Source organism: Chiloscyllium plagiosum, unplaced genomic scaffold (assembly GCF_037043375.1).
Source record: "Chiloscyllium plagiosum isolate Xiang-an unplaced genomic scaffold, Cpla_swu_hap1 HiC_scaffold_47, whole genome shotgun sequence".
NCBI classification, from domain to species: domain Eukaryota; kingdom Metazoa; phylum Chordata; class Chondrichthyes; order Orectolobiformes; family Hemiscylliidae; genus Chiloscyllium; species Chiloscyllium plagiosum.
The window spans coordinates 44,245,713-44,264,190 of NW_028270185.1; the positions used below are offsets into that span (position 1 = coordinate 44,245,713).

The following is an 18,478-nucleotide window of genomic DNA, read 5'->3' on the forward strand; positions in this document are numbered from 1 at the left end:
TCACCACTCTCTGTCTCCTACCTTCAAGCCAGTTTTGTATCCATATGGCTCGTTCTCCCAGCATTCCATGTTATCTAACCTTGCTAACCAGTCTGCTATGTGGCACCTTGTTCAATGCCCATGGAGACAACGTTCACAGGCTGCCATCAATCATCTTTGTCACATCTTCAAGAAAAAAAATACTCAAGTTAGTGAGACACGATTTTGCACAAACAAAGCCACTTTAACTCTTCTTCAGCATTTCCAAATACACGTATATTCTGTCCCTCAGAATCCCTTCCAACAACCTTGCCTGCCACTGACTTCAGGCTCACTGTTCTCTTGTTCCATGGCCTTTCTTTACCACCTTTTTAAACATAATGGCACATCACCTGTCGCTATCAATGTTACAAATATCTCAGGAGAGGCCAAAAATCTTAAAGGAGGACAGAGGGGGTTAGGGAGGATATTCCAGAGGTGTGTGTTCTTGGCAGCTCCAATTGTGGAGTGATGTAAGTTGGGAATAGCTGTCAATTAGTGGTTAATCGTGGGTAGTGTGTAATGGCAGGCAATGTGATAACAATGTGTGTGAGTTAAGGGTTGGAGGGGTGGGGGTCAAGGGCAGTGGTGTGGGAAGTGGAGGAGATACACTGGAGGGCATTGTTGACCACATGAAAGGGGAAATTGCGGTCCTTGAAATATGGTCCATTTGGTATGTTCTGGAGTGTTCTGCCAGCTTGCATCAAGCTTCACTGGAACACTGCACCGAAGCATGAGACAGATGTTGGCCAGGGAACACGCTCATGTGTTAAAGTGGCAGGCAACCGGGAGCTCAGGGTCTTTTTTGGCCTGAGAGGGAGCACAGATTGATCCAAATTCCACTTCATTCTTTTGTAGGAACTGTCAGATTTAGTTCCAATCACCCACTTCATAATGTTAACCTGTAAACTCCTTATGGACTCAAATCCTAGCACCTTTTCAGGTGGAATGCTCCAGATTCTGATAACTCTGTTCATTGAGAAAAAGATGCCCTAAGGTCCCTTTTAAATCTTTTCCCTCTCATCTTAAGCCTGTGTCCTCTAGTTCTGAACCCACACAACCTGGGAAAAAGGCTCTGACTGCTCACCTTATCCAGGTCCATCATGATTTTATAAACATTTATAAGGTCACCTCTCAGTCTCTAACTCTCCAGGAAAATAGTCCCAACCTATTCAGGATTTCCCAATAGCTCAACCCGTCCAACCCTGGCAAAGTCCTTGCAAACCTTTTCTGAAACCTTTGAAGTTTCACAACATCATTCCGAGAACAGGGAGATTGGAACTGAAAACAGAATCCCAGAAGGGCATTAATCAATGTCCTGTACAACCACAATATGACGTCACAACAGCTGTATTCAATGCATTGACCAATAACGGGGAGTGTACCAAACACTGCATTCACTACCCCGCCTACCTGTGACTCGACTTTCAAGGAACTATGAACCTGGACTCCAAGGTCTCTTTATTCAGCAACACTCCCCAGGACTTTACCATTAAGTGTACAGGTCCTGCCCTGACTTGCCTTTCCGAAATCCAACAGCTCACATTTGTCTAAGTTGAACTCCATCTTCCATTCCTTGCTCCATTGGCCCAAAAGATCACCATCCTGTTGTATTCTGAATTAACCTTCTTCACTGTCCACTACACCTCCAATTTTGGTGCCTTCTGTAAACCTACTGACCATAGCTCATATTCACATCCAAGTCATTTATTTAAGGGCCCAATATCGACCCTTGTAGCACACTGCTGCCCACAGGCCTCCAGTCCACAAAGCAACCCTCCATCACCACCCTCTGTCTCCTACCTTCAAGCCAGTTTTGTATCCAAATGGCTTGTTCTCCCTGCATTCCATGTTATCTAACCCTGCTAACCAGTCTGCTTTGTGGAACCTTGTTGAATGTCCACATAAACAACATTCACCGCCTGGCTTCACCAATTTTCTTTGTCACTTCAAAACATTCCGTTAAGTTAGTGAGACACGATTGTGGCTTTGTACATGCACATCGACTCTCCCTAATCATTCCTTACCTTTCCTAATAGATGGATATCCTGTCCCTCAGAATCCCTTCCAACAACTTGCCTGCCACTGACTTCAGGTTCTCTGTTCTCTTGTTCCATGGCCTCTCCTTACCACCTTTTTAAAATAATGGCACCTCACCTGTCGCTATCAACGATACAAATATCTCAGGAGAGGCCCAACAATCACTTCTAGATTTCCAGAAAGTTCTGGGATACACCTGATTAGGTGCCAGGACTTTATCAACCTTGATGCCATTTCAGACATCCAGTACCACCTCCTCTGTAACATGGATACTTTTCAAGTTCTCTCTGTTTATTTCTCCAAACTCTTGAGTTTCCATATCCTTCTCCAGTAAAAAATGACATGAAATATTCACATATCTTTCCCACTCCCTGTGGTTCCATAGACGGCCTTGTTAATCTTTAAGGGGTCCTATTCTCTGGTCCAGTTAATCTTTTGTCTTTGATAAATGTGTTTAATCTCGTTGGATTTACTTAAACCAGTGCCTGGAGCTATTTCATGTCTTCTTTTTGCTCTCCTGATTTCCCTAAAGTATAAAAGCATGATCCTGTACTCCCAATTCCTCTGTCTCTGACATATCTGCTCCCAGGAGGAGCAATTCCACCCCAGGACATCCCAGAAAGGCCTCCTACAATTTCCCTCTCACTTGATCAACAAATCCCTCCAATGCATACCCTCCACTTCCTGCACCTCCACCTTTATCCCACCACTTCAACCACCATAAGATTATAACCTTGCAGTCTTCACCTTCCACTCCACTAATCTCCAGATACAGTGCATTAACCTCTGTTATTTCTGCTACCTAAAGTCGGATCCCACCACCACAGATATATTTCCCTCTCCACCCCTATCTGCGTTCCACAGAGACCATTCCCTCGGCAACACCCTTGTTAGGCCCACCCCCTCCCACCAACCCATGCTCCACACCCTTGACCCTCCCTTGCCGCCACGGGAGATGTAAAACATGCGGCCACATCTCCCTCTGACCTCTGTCCAAGACCTGAAAAGGATCTTTTCACATCAGGCAGAGATTTCTCCGCACATCCCAAAACCTCATCTACTGCACCTGGACACTATGGGAAATTTAACATGGTTCATCCAACTAACCTACACATCTTTGGACTGTGGGAGTAAACTGGAACACCCGAAGGAAACCCTCACAGACACTGGGGATAACCTGCCAACTCCAACACAGAGTTGCCAGAGACTGGAATCAAACCCAGGTCCCTGGTGCTGAGGAAGCAGCGCTAACCACTAAGCCACAATACTGTGGGATCTTTGGTGCTAATGTGCTGCCCCACTGATACCTCAATCACTCACCCTGCCTCATGTCCTAAGAGGCAGCGATGACGGAGTGAAATTATCGCTAGACAATTAATCCAGAGACCCAGATAACGTTCTGGGGACCTGGGTTTGAACCCCATCACTGTAGATTTTGGAACGTGAATTCAATAAATATTTGGAAAAATTAATTTTGTGACGACAATAAATCCATTGTCAATTGTTGGGAAATCCCATCTGGTTCACTCACGACCTTTAGGGAAGGAAAATGCAATCCTTACCTGGTCTGGTCTGCATGTGACTCCAGACCTATAGCAACGTGGTTGATTCTTAACTTCCCTCTGGTTAAACAAAGCAATAAATGCTGGCCGAGCCAGTGACAGCCTCATCCTGTGAATGAATAAAGAAAACAGGTCAGGTTTTGTTCCTTCTCTAGTAGGTACATCCTACAAACTGAATCTGAAACGTTCTCGTACACACTGAACAAATACCTTTCCATCCAAACCCTCAACACTGCAGCATTCCGAGGCCATGTTGGTAAAGTTAAAACCCCTTATCATTGTATCCACATTATTCTTACAGATAACGGAGGTCTCCTGGTAATATTGACTATTGGGAGAGAGTCTATAATACAATGCCAGTAAGACGGTCATCCCTTCCTTATTTCCCAGCACCACCCAAGTAACTTTCCTGGATGTACTCCCAAGAATATCCTCCCAAAGCCCAGCTGTAATGTTATCCCTAATCAAAGACGCCACTCCCCCTGTACTGTTGCCCCCTTGCTATCGCATCTCCACCCTGGAATATTAAGCTGCTAGTCCTATCCATCCCTGAGTGATGCCTCTGTAATTGCTGTAATATCCCAATGCCATGTTCAAAACCATACCCTGAGCCCATCTGCCTGACCTGTCAGGCCTCTTGCACTGAAATAAATGCAGTGTAACTGGTCCGTCCCACTTTATTCTGTGGCTTGCCCTTGCCTGCCTTGACAGTCTAATCTGAACAGTACCAGCCTCGGACATCCCTCTTTTCTCACTATCTCTTTAGGTTTACCCCAACTCCCTCACTGGTTTAATGCCTCCCGAGTGGAACTAGCAAATCTCCCTGCTCATCAGGACCCCATACTTTCCCCTTCCTATGCCATTGGTACCAATGTACAATGTCCTCCCACTGGCTATTCTCCCCTTTGAGAATATTCTGCACCCTCTCCAAGGCATCCTTGACCCTAGCATCAGGGAGGCACCACCCCATTCTGATGTCTCACTGTCAGCTGCAGAAATGGCAGACTGTGCCCCTGACTAGAGTGTCCCCTATCACCATCGTTTGCGTGGAACTGGATATAACTTATGTTAGAGCCAGTCTCAGCTGCAGTAACTTGGCAGTCAGTGCTATATTCTCTTGAAAGTCTATTACCCCCTACATTTTCCAAAACAGTACATTTGTTTGAGCTGGGGATAAGCACTGGATATTCCTGCAGTACTTGCCTACCCCTCCTAGCGGTAACCCACCGACCTGACTGTATCTGCAGTAACCTGCAATCCTGAGACTGCCACCTATCACACCCCCTGACCCCTGTCAATTCCTCACTGCCTTTAATCACTCCTTCACCCATCCATGTGATCTGATTGGATTTGCAAAGACACTTCCTGCAGACACAATCATCAGGATCATTGAATCTCTCCCTAATCTCCAACATCCGACAGGAACAGCACACCACTCTACAACAGGCCATCTCTCCGCCTTAACAATCTACAGACCAAGGCACAGTCTTACTGCTCGAAAAATACTGCCCGAGAATAACTTAATGCTTATGCTTTATATTTTAAACATTTAAACAACAGACCGAAAGACATAAAAAAGAAACCCTCACCTTTCTCACTATTAATATAATAAAACCGTCTAAAATTGATGTTTCAAGAGACTGAAACCCACTGAGCTGATCCCGGCTGTGAGCAGCTCAGAGAGCGAGGTCTCTCTGAGGACAGCTGCGAAATGTCACTGTTTGTTTCTCTTTTCTCCAAGCTGCATTTCCAGAGAGGTTTATAACTTCACAAGAAGTCAGCTGGGAGAGGTCACTGCTCAGTTTTATTCACTGGAGGTTGCCTTTGCTGCCCAGACCAGTACTTATTGACCACCTTTATGTGTCTTGGAGAAATGGTGGTGAACGGCCTCCCTGAAATGCTGCAGTCCATGTACACCACAGTGATGTTTGGACAACAATCCCCCACTAGACCCACATCCCTCTCTGTCTCTGTAATCCCCCTCCAGCTTCAGAAATTGCATGTGTGTAATTGTACCTCATATTGTACACGTAGAATGATGGAGCTTTTTTTAAAAAATACATTGATAAAAAGGGAGGCAATGGCCAGATGATATTCTTGCTAGACGAGTAATATGAGCAATGTTCCGAGGATTATGGTTAGGTGGTAGCATCATGGCTGATGGTGGCATCTGATATCAATAAAATCTCGAATGAAAAGGCTAATGATGACCATGAAACTATTATCGACTGTTAGGAAAAAAACCCATCTGGTTCACTAAAGCCCTTTAGGGAAGGAACCTGTCATCCTCACCCGGTCTGGCCAACATGTGACTCCAGACCCACAGCAATGTGGTTAACTCTCAACTGCCCTCAGGGTCAACATCCACATCCGAGTGAATAAACAAAAAGAGATTTAGATTTCAATCGCAGAGGAAAGCTTTTTTTAAAAACTAAATTGTGTTTTCAAACTTTTAAAAAAAAATCACCTTGGTCGGATGGCACTATAGACGCTGCAATAATCAGGGAGAACATAAGGAACAAATATACAGAGAGATCTCCGATATCCAGTCACAACAAGAAGGTTATAGTAGTAGGTGATTACGATAGTGTGAAAGGTTTGGTTGGTAAAGAATGGGTTAAATGAGTTCAAGAAATGTTCTTTATCAATATTTAAATGTTCCTATCAGGAAGCAAGCAACACCTGACCTTTTCTTGTCTGATCAGACAGGGCAAGTGACGGAAGCGATAGGACGGGAACAGTTTGGGTGAGAGGTAATTGTGGGCACCATGGAGAAATAGTTGTATAATCGATAACTACAGGTGAGCTGCCTGATGACGGGAGAGTGGCTAATGTTGTACCTTTGTTAAAGAAGGGATATAAGGAGCAGCCTAGGAACTGTAGACCTCAGTGGTGGGTAAGCCACTGGAGGCGATTCAGAAGGATAGGATTTGCATGTATTTGGAGAGTTAAGGAATGATTGGGGACACTCAACGTGGTTACTTAACAGGGTGTCTCACAGACTTGATTGAGATTTTTAAGGTAGTCACCAAGAAGATCGATGAGGGCAGAGTGGCAGACATTGTTTATTTGGACTTTAGTAAAGCCTTTAAAAAGGTTGTGCAGGGGTAGACGAAGTTGTAAAGTTCGATCCCATGGGATTCAGCAAGAGCTTGCCAACTGGATATAAAATTAGCTTAACAATAGGAGACAGTAATAGTGGAGGGTTGTTTTTCACACTGGAGGCCCGTGACCAGCAGTGTTCTCCAGGAATCGGTGCTGGGTCCATTTTTGTTTGTCATGTGTGTAGATGGTTTGAATTAGAATATACAAAGCATGGTTTGTTTGTGGGTGACATCAAAAACTGTTAAGGTCGACAGTAACAAAAGGTTATCCACGAATACAGAGGGATCCTGATCAATTGGGTGAATGGGCTGAAATGTGGCAGATGGAATTTAATTTGAATAAATGTAATATATTATATTTTAATAAAACAAACATCTCCTTTAGCCTCATTAATTAATTACACTAAGTAAAAGTAAGGCCTTGCGTAGTGATGTGGAACAAAGAGACCGAGGGGTTCAGGTCTTTGCAGTTTGTGTCACATGTAGACAGGGTGGTTAAGTGGGTGGTGGTTAAGTGGGTGTTTAGCACGCTTCCCTTCATTGCTCAGACCTTTAGGTATAGGAGTTGGGACCCTGTCATGAGGTTATACATGATGTTGGTGAGGCCTCTTCACTGTGTTCAGTTCTGGTCCCCCTGTTAGAGGTCGGATGTTATTAAATTGGAGAAGGTTCAGAAGATGTTTCCCAGGATGTTGCCATGAATGGAGGGATTGTTTTAGAAGGAGAAGATGGATAGGCTGGGATGTCTGTCACCGGAGAGCAGGAGGTTGAGGGGTGACCTTATTAGAGGTTTGTAAAATTATGGAGTGTGCAGACAAGATGAATGGCTGCATGGGAGGGGGAGTCAAGACACCGGTGCATACAGTTTGAGAAGAGATGACAAAGATTTTTAAAAGACATGAGTTTTTCTATCTTTGCGCTTATGGGTTGAACTCCCAGAGGAAGTGGTAGCTGTGAATACAATTACAATACTTAAAAGATATTTGGATAAGTAAATAAATAGGAAATATTTGGAGGGATATAGGCCAAGCAGAGGCAGGTGTGATTAGTTTCGGTGGAATTATAGTCGACATGGATTGGTTAGACCACAGGGTCCATTTCCATGATACATAACTTTGAAACTCTAACTCTCGGTGTCTTCGTGCTCACAACTCTCCCTATTACTGTCACCTCATGAAGCTTCACAACTCTTCCTTATCTCTGCTATCATAAGCATCTCTGTAACATCCTCCAATCACACAATCCTCCCTATCTCTGTAATCTCGATCCCCACAAATCTCTCTGCTAAGTGCCTTTCTGTAATTCCAGCCTTGAGGATAGCCCATTTTTAACTCAGATTCCTGCACCCTGAGCTCCAGAATTTCCTACTAAACCTCTCTGCTCATTTGCCTCCCCAAGACATTAACCAATCATCTATTCTAATATCAAAAAGGTATTAGATGATCGCAGCGGGCATGTGTGCTTGATGACCAATATGGATAAGATGGGGGCATTGTGTTCACCAGTTTAATACCAGAGACTCTGACCCCATTTTATTCCATGTTTCTCCGTGATTCCCTCTTTTCAAAGCAGACATGAGTGAGAAGCAGTGGAGAATGTAAATGATACACAGTCTGCACAGTGAGAGGATTCCACCACCACTGGCTGTTTACCCTCCAGCTCCACAATGTCCAATAACCTATCCATGCTATTGCAGATCCTGGCACCAGGGAGGTAACATACTATCCTGGATTCATGTCTGTGGTCACAGAAGTGCCTGTCTGTACCCCTGACTATTGAATCCCCGTTACTCTCTTTCCTCCTGTTCTTTGCAGAATCCGAAGTGGGATACAGTATTTGTTTGATAACGGGATGATCACTGGGAACTCCTGCATTTCCTTCCTGAGCCTTTTACTTCATCTGATAGTCATCCATTCCCTTTCCTAACTCACTGAACGTGCTGTCCATAACATCCTCAGTATTGCAGATGAGCTACAGTGAGTCCACTCATAGCTTCAGATCTGAAAAGCAGTTTCCCAGTAACTGCAGATGGGCACACTTCCTGCATACATTGTGGCCAGGGACACTGGAAGCATCCCTTATTTCCCACATTGTACAAGAGGAGAACACCGCGGATCTGAGGTCTCCTGTAACAATGTCTCTCTAGATTCAGCTAGCTCTCCTATTGCGAGAACTTAAATGAGCTAGCAGCCTTTCTTCACTTCAAGCATGTCCGTTATAATCTAAATCCCCGACCTTTACACAAGCTGACATGTTATACTTTAAAACCTGTTACAAAATATTCAGCAGATATCTCATAAAAATTGGCTACTCCCATTGGGTCCATGTGAATTTCTGAATGGCCTGAACTAAACCTGAGTTTCAGCTTCACCTTCTCCCTGTCTCACCTCATTGTTTTCACCCAACTCCAAAACACACTCACTGAGCCAAGCAGCACTCTCAGTGCAGCCCTGTCATTTTCAGTTGTCAGAATCTGGAACATTCCACCTGAAAAGATGCTGGAATTTTAGTCCACAAGGAATTTTAATGGGTAGTTTGCAGAGAATTGAAAATAAGGAGTTTACAGGTTAACATTACGAAGTGGGTGATTGGGGACTAAATCTGACAGTTCCTGCAAAGAGATGAGGTGCAATTTGGATAAATCTGTGCTCCCTTTCAGGGCAATATCTCCTTCCTCAGCTGCAGGGCCCAGAACAGAGCACACACCCAAAGCGTGATCCAGCCACAAATTTGTCCATCTCTCTGATTTTTGTTTGACAAAAGTATTGAAGATATTTTCTCACAGACAGAACAGACAAACCTTTCTGTTTACACAGTTAAATGCCAATTATATTCAGGTCCTGATGTCTCTGCTGACTGTAAAAACTGTTTCTGAGATCCCAGTCTCAATTAATATCCCATAAAATGAATTCACACAACAAAACTCACAGTCAGTGCAGGATGAATATTAAAGACAAATATTTATCTTGCACCTAACCGACACGTCTCTGAAAACTAGGGACAATTTAGCTCCCAGTGCAATGGCAAAGGAGATAGGGGTTAAAGAGTGAATAATAGGTGGGGACAGAGCCCAAAGGAACATTTGGAAAGAAAAAGGACTGGATAGCGATCTGGCTGGGAGAGTGTATAGCTGTTAATGGAGGGAACAGGAACCGGTGTCTGGCAGCATCTCAGTGGATGTGATGGAAATGGTGGCTGATGTACGTTCTGCCGCAAAAAAGACCCTGAGCTTCCAGTTGCCTGCCACTTCAGCACACGAGCCTGTTCCCTGTCCAACATCCCTGTCTCATGCTTACTGCAATGTTCCAGTGAAGCTTGATACAAACTGGCAGAACACTCCAGAACATACCAAATGGCTCCGTATTTCAATTAGAGCAATTTCCCCTCCCATGTGGTCAACAATACCCTCCACCATATCTCCTCTACTTCCCACACCTCCACCCTTGAACCCAACTCCTTCAACTGCAACAAGGATAGAATCCCCCAAGTCCTCACATTCCACCCAGGTACAACACATCATCCTCCACCATTTCCACCACCTACAATCAGACCCCATCAGAGATATATTTCCCTCCACAGTCCTTTCAGCATTACTCAGAGACCATTCTCTCTGTGACTTCCTTGTTAGATCCACGCTCCCCACCAACCCATCCTCTACTCCCAGCACCTTCGCTCGCCATTGCAAGAGGTGGAAAACCTGTGCCCACACCTTCCCCTCACCTCCATCCAAGACACCAAAGGATCCTTCCACATTCAGCAGAGATAGTTCTTACATTCAAACACCTCACCTATTGAGTCCTTTGCTCTCGATGTGGTCTCCTCTACAGTGGGGAGACAAGACGCCAACTTGCAGAATATTTCAGGGAACATTTCTGGGACACATGTACCAACCAACCACACTGCCCTGTGGCCAACAACTTCAACGGCCCCTCCCACTCCGCCAAGGACCTGCAGATTCTGGGCTGCCTCCGTCGCCAAATCGAGCCATCCGAAGCCTGGAGGAATAACACCTCATCATCCGCCTTGGGACCCTTCAACCACACAGCATCAATGTTTGCTCATCTCCCCTCACCCCACCTTATCCTAGCTCCAACCCTCCATCTCGGCACTGGCCTCTTGAACTGACCCACCTGTCCATCTTCCTTCCCCATTATACACTCCACCCTCTCACCATTACCTCCCATCTGTGTCTACCTATTGCCTTCCTAGCTCCTTTCCCCCCCAGCCCTACACACCCCCTCCTATTTATCTCTCAGCACTCTTTCCCACACCGCACATTCCTGATGAAGGGCATATACCTAAAACGTCGATTGTCCAGCTACTTGGATGCTGCCTGACCTGCTGTGCGTTTCCAGTGCCACATGTTAACGAAGCTGGAAGAACAAAACATCATCACCCACTCGGGGACCCTTCAGCCTTTTGGCCTCAATATCAAATTCAATAAAAATAGATGCTGAACTCTCCCACGTCCTAGCGTCCTAGCCCCCTACCCCACACACCAGGCCTTGTTATTACATAGTCTGCTATTACACACTATCTGTGATTGGCCACTAACAGTCCCCATAAACAGGTATTCACCCTCCCCCAGCCAGATCGATATACACTCCTTTGTCCAATTTCTCCTCTCTCTCTCTTTGGGCTCTATTCCCAATCATTTACTCTCTAACCTATACCTTCTGCATATAAACCAACATTTTTTTCTCTGTCACATCAGTTCTGAGGAAGGTTCATAGGTTCAGAAATGTTAACTCTGACTTGTCTTCACAGATGCTGCCAGACCTGCTGAGCTTTTCCAGCACTTTCTGGTTGTTGTTCATCATTTCCATCATCCACAGTGTTTTCTGGTTTTTATTTAGCGGGAGCTTGTAATTCATGTCAAGCAGCCTACACCGTGTGTTTATAAACCGCCCGAGTACCCACAACATCCATTTTTCTCCCAGTCTATGCCACTCCCATCACACTCACTGAGTCCCCCCTCACAGTGACACTGCGCCTGCACAGCTCATGGTCACGTGTTGGCCTGCTGGCCACACCCCTCATTCACTTCTATTGGCTGGAGGATCACGCCAACTCCTATTGGTCTGCAGCTGCTGTCAATCACCTGGGCCCCTTGTGTCATGTTGGTGGGATCCTCCCATAAGTGTTGGAGGCTGAAGGGTGACCTCATTGAGTTTTATAAAACCATGAGGGGCATGAATGGGATAAATAGACAGGTCCAGAACGAGATGGCATAGGTTTAAGTTGACAGGGAAAATATTTAAAAGGGACCTAAGGGGCTTCTGTCAATCAGAGGTTGCTACATGCATGGAATTTCCGGTCAGGACAAGTGGTGGAGCCTGGTACAATTACCCCATCTGAAAGGGTATATGAATAGGAAGGGAATAGAGAGATATATGCCAAGTGCTGGGAAATAGGACTTGATTAGGTTACGAAATCTGGTCAGCATGGACGAGTTGGACCGAAGGGTCTGTTTCTGAGCAGTACATCTCTATGGCTCGATGGCTCTGCGGAGGAATGAGCTTCATCATTCACAGTGAATGGGGCATTATCACAGAGCATAGGGGCTGGGGGCTAGTCAGCCTGTTTGGGTTGTACTCTCTCCCTCTGCAGATGCTGCAAATCTGTCCCAACTCCCCTCCCATCTGTCCATAGCCCTCCAAATCTTTCCTGAAAAAGTTAAATTCCAAATTTGTTTTGACACTAACTGTTGAATCTGCATTCAGCTGTTGTTCAAACTGTTCCAGATGCTCAGAACTGACTCAGCAAAATAATCTTCTCATTTTTACCTTGTATTATTTGCCAGTTACATGAATGTAGTTACTAAAAATTGTGACAAACTTTCTACTTTCCCTCTCTGTCAACTAAATATCCTGGAGACAAATCTGCTCCTGGTCGAAATCCTGCTCCTGGGAGGTTGAATAGGCTGGGGCTGTTTTCCCTGGAGTATCGGAGGCTGAGGGGTGACCTCACAGAGGTACATAAAATCATGAGCGGCAGGGACAGGATAAATAAGATAAATAGACAAAGTCTCCCCCCTGGAGTGGGGGCTTCCAGAACTAGAGGGCATAGGTTTAGGGTGGAGGGGAAAGATATAAAAGAGCCCTGAGGGGCAACGTTTACACACAGAGGGTGGTACGTGTGTGGAATGAGTGGCCAGACGAAGTGGTGGAGGCTAGTACAATTGCAACATTCATAGGTATATGAATAGGAAAGATTTGGGGGGATATGGGCCAGGTGCTGGCAAGTGGGACTAGATTGGGCTGGAGTATCTGGTTGGCATGGATAGGTTGGACCGAAGGGTCTTTTTCTGTGCTGTATATCTCTGTGATGAATTTTATCCAAATAGCTAGTTCTCCCCGTATTCTATGATGTTGAACTTGCTAACCAGTCTGTTGTTATGTGGAACATTGTGTCTTCCTGATGTCCGGGTTAACGATGTCCATGCACAAAGCCATGCTGATTCTCCCCAATTATTTGCCTTTCCAATTACTTGAAAATCCGGTCCCTTAGAATCCCTTCCACCAACTTGCCTGCCACTGACTTCAGGCTCACCGGTCTATAGTTCCCTGGCTTTGCCTTACCACCTTTCTCAAATAATGCCACACATCTTCCAGCACCTCACCTGTGGTTATTGATGACACAAATATCTCAGGGAGGGGCCCAACAATCACTTCCCTAGCTTCCCACAAATTTCAGGGATACATCTGATCAGGTCCCAGGGATTTATCCACCTTTATCCATTTTAAAACATTCAGGGTATCCTTCTCTGTAACATGGACACTTGCCAAGTTATCACTATTTATTTGTGCAAATTCTCTAGCTTCCATACCGTTTTTCAGTAAAAACCAATGTGTAATATTCATATAGAACCTTTCCAACCTCCTGCGGTTCCATAGTCAGTCTTGTTGATCTTTGAGGGTCCTTATTTTCTGCCTGGTCACTCTTTGTCCTTCGTGTATTTCTAGAATCTCTTTGGATTCTCCTTAAACCTATTTCCCAAAGCCATCGCTTGTCCCCTTTTTGCCCTCCTGGTTTCCCTCAAGTATTCTCCTACTGTCTCTATACTCCTCCAGGGATCCACTCAAACCCAGCTGTCTGTACCTGCCATATCCCTCCTTCATTTTCTCTCGACAGGCAGCATTCTCTACGCCTCCCAGCCTTGCCCTTAACAGGAACATACTGTCTGTGTACTCTCATTGTCTCATTTTTACAGGTCTATGGAGGCAATGGCAGATGTGGACAGAGAATCAATCATTCTCAGTAAAGAGGAAGTGTTGGGAAAGGTAACAGCCCAAAGGTAAAAGGGGTGTCTGGCCGTGATGGAATGCATCCCAGGGGCTAAAAGAGATGGCCGGGAAAATAGCAAATATTTTCATGATAATTCGCGAAAATTTGCTGGACTCTGGGGCGTATCTGACAGATTGGAAAGCTGCAATAGTGGCAACAGCCACTATTTAAAAAAAAACACCCATTAGTTTAACTTCTGTAGTGGGGAAAATGCTTGAACCTCTCAAGGAAGTAGTAGTGAGTTATCTGGGCAGAAACTATCCCATTGAGCAGACACAGCATGGATTCATGAAAGGCAGCTCATGTTTAACGTATTTACTTGAACTATTTGAGGACATCACAAATGCATTGGACAAGGGGGACCCGGTGGATGTGGTGTATCTGGATTTCCAGAAAGTAATCTACAAGTTGCCACATGAAAGGCTGCTGTATAAGATAGAGGCTGCACGGCATTATGGGTAACGTATTAGCTTGGATACAGGATGGGTTAACCAACAAAAAGTAAAGAATGGGGATAAATGGGTGTTTGGATTAGTGATGGCACTACAACTGTTTACAACTTACACAAATGTTTTGGAGTTGAGGACCAAGTGTACGGTGTCAGAGTTCACATTTGATACAAAGATGAGGAAGAGCAATGTGTGCAGAGGCCACTATCAGTCGGCACAGGGATACAGATTGGTTGAGTGAGTGGGTAAGGATCTGGCAGATGGAGTTCAATGTTGGGAAATGGGGATCATTCACTTTGGTTGAACTAACAGCAAACTGGATGATGAAATGGTGAAAACCTGCAGCAGGCTGCTGTGCAGAGGGAGCTGGGTGTCCTTCTGCATGAATCACAGGAATTGGTTTGCAGGTGCAGCAGGTAATTAAGGCAGTGAAGGGAATATTGTGCTTCCTTGCTAGAGGGATGGTTATGCTGCAGCTGTACAGTCCACATCTGGAGGACTGTGTACAGGTTTGATCTCCTTACTTCAGCAAAGATGTACTGGCACTGGAGGGGGTGCAGAGGAGGGTCACTAGTTTGGGCCTGGAGTTGAGAGGGTGGTGTATGTGGAGAGATTGAGAAAACTGATTCTATACTCATTGTAATTTAGAAGAATGGGAGGTTGGATGGGGAAAAAAACAAAATTATGAAGGGAGTAAGTAAGATAGAAGCAGGGAGTTTATTTTCACCAGGGGTGGGTGATACTAGAGAACATAGCGTCAAAATAAAGTGGAGCAGATTTAGGACTGAGTTCAGGAGTAACTTCTTCAGCTAAAGGGTTGTGAATCTGTGGAATTCCCTGCTGAGTGAAGCAGCTGAGCTATCAACTTTATTTGCCTTTAAGGAACAGGAAAGGAATTAAGGGTTATGGTGAGAGAGCAAGAATGTGGAGCTGAGGCCATGAAAAGATCAGTCCTGATCTTATTGAATGGCAGAGCAGGTTTGAGGGGTCAGATGAAAGGATTTGCCTTGTGCCATCAAAATTGACCCTTGAAAAGTTAAGTTTCTAAATTGGACAATCTGGTCTATTATTTTCTGTAACTATTTTAAAACTAGTAGAATTATCAGAGAATCCCAACAGTGTGGAATGAGACCATTCGGCCCATCACATGGATACTGACGCTCAGAGCCTCCTAACCTCCCCCTGTAATGTTGCATTTTCCAGGGCCACCCAACCTACACATCCCTGAGCACTACGGGCAATTCAGCCCGGATAATCCAATCTACCCTGCACATCTTTGGACTGTGGGAGGAAACCAGAGAACCCGGATGAAATCCACTCAGACAACCCCAATCAGGTGATCATCCCTTTCTTATTTCCCAGTTCCACCCAAATAACTTCACTGGGTGTACTCCCATGAATATCCTCCCTAAGCACAAACATAATACTATCCCCAATAAAAAGGCTACTCCCCCTCCTCTGTTGGCCCTGTTTCTATTCTTCCTATAGCATCTATACTCTGAAACATTAAGCTGCCAGTCCTATCCATCCCTGAGCCACGTTTCTGTAATACCCATGATATCCCAGTGCCATGTTCAAAACCATACCCTGAGCCCATCTGCCTTCCCTGTCAGGCCTCTTGCATTGAAATAAATGCAGTGTAACTGCTCAGTCTGACCTCATTCTCTGCTTTGCCCTTGCCTGCCTTGACTATTTGACCTCAGAACTGCACCAGCCTTAGACATACCTCTTTTCTCACTATCTATTTGCAATCACACCCACTCCCTCACTGGTTTAATGCCTCCTGAGTAGCATTAACAAATCTCCCTGCCCAGATATTAGACACCTTCCAAATCAGGTACAATCCATCCTTCTTATGCAGGTCAACTCTACTCCAGAGGAGATCACAGTGATCCAAAAATGTGAATCATTTTCCCCTGCACCAGCTCCTTAGCCACTCATCCAGCACCTCCTCCTCTGTAATATGGACATTTTTCAAGATGTCACCATTTATTCCAATACATTTTATATCTCCCATGTACTTCTTCACAGTAAACACTGATGCAAAGTACTTGTTTCCCTATCTCGCCCATCGCCTGAAGCCCCACACAAAGACTGCCTTGCTGATCTCTATTTTCTCCTAGTTAGCCTTTTGTTCTTAATGTATTTATAAAAGCCCTTTGGATTATCCTTCACCCTATTCGCCAAAGCTATCTCACGTCCCCTTTTTGTCTCCTGATTTCCCTCTTAATTATACTCCTACTGCCTTTATACTTGAAAATGTTTTTGGATTGGAATAAATGCAAAATATTACATCTTGATAAAACAAACCAGGGTAGGACTTACACTCAATAAAAGTAGGACCTTGAGTTGTGATATGGGAACGAAGAGACAGAGGGCTTCACGTCTTGGAAGTTTGTGTCACATGTAGACAGGGTGGTTAAGAAGGTGCTTAGCACACTTACCTTCATTGTTCAGACCTTTGAGTACAGGAGTTGGGACGTTATGTTGAGGATGTACAGGACGTTGGCGAGGCCTCTTCTGGAATACTCTGTCCAGTTCTGGTTGTGCTGTTATAGGAAGGATATTATTAAATTGGAGCAGGTTCAGGAGAGATTTACCTGCATGTTGCCATGAATGGAGGGAGTGTGTTCTAAGGAGAGGCTGGATATGCTGGGAATTTTTTCCACTGCAGTGCATGAGGTTGAGGGGTAACCTTATTAAAGGTTTATAAAATCAGAAAGAGTGTAGATAAGGTGAATAGTCGGGGGAGAGAGGGATTCAAAACTCGGGTGCATTCATTTTGAGAAGAAATGAGAAAGATTTGAGAAAAGACATTAGGGTTTTAAAAAAATATATATATGTGTGAAATGAACTTCCAGAGGAAGTGGTAGCTGTGAGTACAATTACAATATTTAAAAGACATTCAGATAAGTACATAAATAGGAAATATTTGGATGGATGTGGACTAAGCGGAGGCAGGTACAATTAGTTCAGTTTGGAATTATGGTTGGCATGGACTGGTTGCACCACAGAGCCTGTTTCCTTGCTGTATAACATTATGACTCTCATCCTCACTAACTCTAAATTCCTCCATCCTCAACTCTCCTGATCACTGTCACCTCATCCAGCCTCACAACTCTTCCTTATTTATATAATTCCTCACCAGCCACAGAACGCTCCCTATCTCATGTCCTCCAGTTTCTCAAATCTCTGCGATATGTGCCTTTCTTTAGTTCTTGAGGATGCTCTCATTCACTCCGATTGGTTGGAAGACAAACTGGTACGGCCTGGTCCTCCAGTACTGCCCTCTGCCCCCTATTGGCCTGTACTGACATCAATCATCGGGGCCCATTGTGAGGTGAGTGGTGGGATCCTCCCTCTCTCTGCCCTGGGATGAGCTACAACATTCACACTCAATGGGGCAGTATCAGAGAGCACAGGGGCTGGGGCTATTCAGCCCATTTGGGATGTACCCTCTCCCTGTGGAGATGCTGCAAATCTGTCCAAATTCCCTTCCCATTTGCCAATAGCCCCCCAAATCTTCCTTTAAAAAGTAAAATTCCAAATCTTTTTATGAATAACTGCTGAGTCTGTGTCCAGCTGCCATTCAGACTGTTCCAGATACTCAGAACTTACTGAATAAAATAATGTTCACATTATTTGCCAATTACCTGAAAATAGTCACTAAAATTGTGACAGTGTTAACATTTCCACTCTCTCTGCAGATTAGATATCCTAGACACAAATTTGCACCTGGTTAAAATCACTGCTTAACCTTCTCAGCTCCAAGGACAATTATCTGTGCTTCCGCTAGCTTTCCACAAAAGAGGAACACATCTTATTTTCATTTATTAGTGTCATAGAGATGTACAGCACAGAAACAGACCTTTGGTCTAATTTGTCCATGCCAAATAGGAATCCTCAACAAATGGAGCCCCATTTGCCAGCTATAGGTCCATATCATTGGAAACTCTTCCTCTTCATGTACCCAATCGGATGCCTTTCAAATGTTGTAACTGTATCAGCTTCCACTATT

The 18,478-nt window shown here is 44.7% G+C and overlaps 1 long non-coding RNA gene across 2 annotated transcripts in view; it reads right to left on the reverse strand.

Moving 5' to 3' along the window:
* Positions 1-18,478, reverse strand: part of LOC122544037 (uncharacterized) — a 46,321-nt gene that overhangs the window by 18,311 nt on the left and 9,532 nt on the right. For both annotated transcript variants that reach the window (XR_015754693.1, XR_015754692.1), the window contains exon 6: positions 3,621-3,729. This is a non-coding gene — a long non-coding RNA (uncharacterized LOC122544037). The remainder of the gene's footprint in view (positions 1-3,620; positions 3,730-18,478) is intronic.